General features: G+C 51.6%; 1 protein-coding gene across 8 annotated transcripts in view; it reads left to right on the top strand.

The window, feature by feature from the left end:
• The window catches only part of LOC110499739 (glutamate receptor-interacting protein 1), a 709,091-nt gene that overhangs the window by 141,721 nt on the left and 564,870 nt on the right, over positions 1 to 2,500 (top strand). The gene's annotated exons all lie outside the window — the stretch shown is intronic.

Genomic DNA, 2,500 nt, shown 5'->3' with positions numbered 1-2,500 from the left:
CAGTGACCAGGTCTGTCCTGTGACCAGGTCTGTCCTGTGACCAGGTCTGTCCAGTGACCAGGTCTGTCCTGTGACCAGGTCTGTCCTGTGACCAGGTCTGTCCAGTGACCAGGTCTGTCCAGTGACCAGGTCTGTCCTGTCTCCTGTGACCAGGTCTGTCCAGTGACCAGGTCTGTCCTGTGACCAGGTCTGTCCTGTGACCAGGTCTGCCCTGTCTCCTGTGACCAGGTCTGTCCTGTGACCAGGTCTGTCCTGTGACCAGGTCTGTCCAGTGACCGGGTCTGTCCAGTGACCAGGTCTGTCCTGTGACCAGGTCTGTCCAGTGACCAGGTCTGTCCTGTCTCCAGTGACCAGGTCTGTCCTGTCTCCAGTGACTAGGTCTGTCCTGTGACCAGGTCTGTCCAGTGACCAGGTCTGTCCTGTCTCCAGTGACCAGGTCTGTCCTGTGACCAGGTCTGTCCAGTGACCAGGTCTGTCCTGTCTCCAGTGACCAGGTCTGTCCTGTGACCAGGTCTGTCCTGTGACCAGGTCTGTCCAGTGACCAGGTCTGTCCTGTCTCCTGTGACCAGGTCTGTCCAGTGACCAGGTCTGTCCTGTGACCAGGTCTGTCCAGTGACCAGGTCTGTCCTGTCTCCTGTGACCAGGTCTGTCCAGTGACCAGGTCTGTCCTGTGACCAGGTCTGTCCTGTGACCAGGTCTGCCCTGTCTCCTGTGACCAGTTCTGTCCTGTGACCAGGTCTGTCCTATGACCAGGTCTGTCCTGTGACCAGGTCTGTCCAGTGACCGGGTCTGTCCAGTGACCAGGTCTGTCCTGTGACCAGGTCTGTCCAGTGACCAGGTCTGTCCTGTCTCCAGTGACCAGGTCTGTCCTGTCTCCAGTGACTAGGTCTGTCCTGTGACCAGGTCTGTCCAGTGACCAGGTCTGTCCTGTCTCCAGTGACCAGGTCTGTCCTGTGACCAGGTCTGTCCAGTGACCAGGTCTGTCCTGTCTCCAGTGACCAGGTCTGTCCTGTGACCAGGTCTGTCCTGTGACCAGGTCTGTCCAGTGACCAGGTCTGTCCAGTGACCGGGTCTGTCCTGTGACCGGGTCTGTCCTGTGACCAGGTCTGTCCTGTCTCCTGTGACCAGGTCTGTCCTGTGACCAGGTCTGTCCTGTGACCAGGTCTGTCCTGTCTCCTGTGACCAGTTTTGTCCAGTGACCAGGTCTGTCCAGTGAACAGGTCTGTCCTGTGACCAGGTCTGTCCTGTGACCGGGTCTGTCCTGTGACCGGGTCTGTCCTGTGACCAGGTCTGTCCAGTGACCAGGTCTGCCCTGTCTCCTGTGACCAGGTCTGTCCAGTGACCAGGTCTGTCCAGTGACCAGGTCTGCCCTGTCTCCTGTGACCAGGTCTGTCCAGTGACCAGGTCTGCCCTGTCTCCTGTGACCGGGCCTGTCCTGTTTGCAGTGACCAAGTCTGTCCAGTGACCAGGTCTGTCCTGTGACCAGGTCTGTCCAGTGACCAGGTCTGTCCAGTGACCAGGTCTGTCCTGTGACCGGGTCTGCCCTGTCTGCCCATGACTCTGTGTATAGTTGTGTGGAATATATTGTCTAGGGGCTTTATTTACCAGGCTTGTTCTCGAAGGGACGTACCTTCAGCCTTCCATTAACTATTAACATCCTGGTCGTTGAATGACCCCTGGATGACCCTACTGTACCCTGCCCTGTAGAATCAGCCGATCCCGTGTTGTAGGGTGCAATAACAACAGAGTACAACAGAGTACAGGTCCATTTTCATGGGTCCTTTGCTCCAATATGCTTTCCCTAAGGGGAACCTAGGCTAGACAGGCTAGATAACGTTGTGAGTAGTGATCTAATAACTAAACCAGCGTAGGAATCTTTTCAGTTTTCAAATCAGTCAATATACTGAATAACTCTGGGTATTCAGTCATTGTAGTGAATAACTCTGGGTATTCAGTCATTGTAGTGAATAACTCTGGATATTCAGTCAATGTAGTGAATAACTCTGGGTATTCAGTCAATGTAGTGAATAACTCTGGGTATTCAGTCAATGTAGTGAATAACTCTGGGTATTCAGTCATTGTAGTGAATAACTCTGGATATTCAGTCAATGTAGTGAATAACTCTGGGTATTCAGTCAATGTAGTGAATAACTCTGGGTATTCAGTCAATGTAGTGAATAACTCTGGGTATTCAGTCATTGTAGTGAATAGCTCTGGATATTCAGTCAATGTAGTGAATAACTCTGGGTATTCAGTCAATGTAGTGAATAACTCTGGGTATTCAGTCAATGTAGTGAATAACTCTGGGTATTCAGTCAATGTAGTGAATAACTCTGGGTATTCAGTCATTAGAGTGAATAACTCTGGGTATTCAGTCATTAGAGTGAATAACTCTGGGTATTCAGTCAATGTAGTGAATAACTCTGGGTATTCAGTCAATGTAGTGAATAACTCTGGGCATTCAGTCAATGTTGTGAATAACTCTGGGTATTCAGTCATT

The sequence above is a fragment of the Oncorhynchus mykiss genome, unplaced genomic scaffold (genome assembly GCF_057628025.1).
Source record: "Oncorhynchus mykiss isolate SJ-2025 unplaced genomic scaffold, ASM5762802v1 scaffold106, whole genome shotgun sequence".
NCBI lineage: Eukaryota > Metazoa > Chordata > Actinopteri > Salmoniformes > Salmonidae > Oncorhynchus > Oncorhynchus mykiss.
This window is presented reverse-complemented; position numbering and strand designations above follow the sequence as displayed.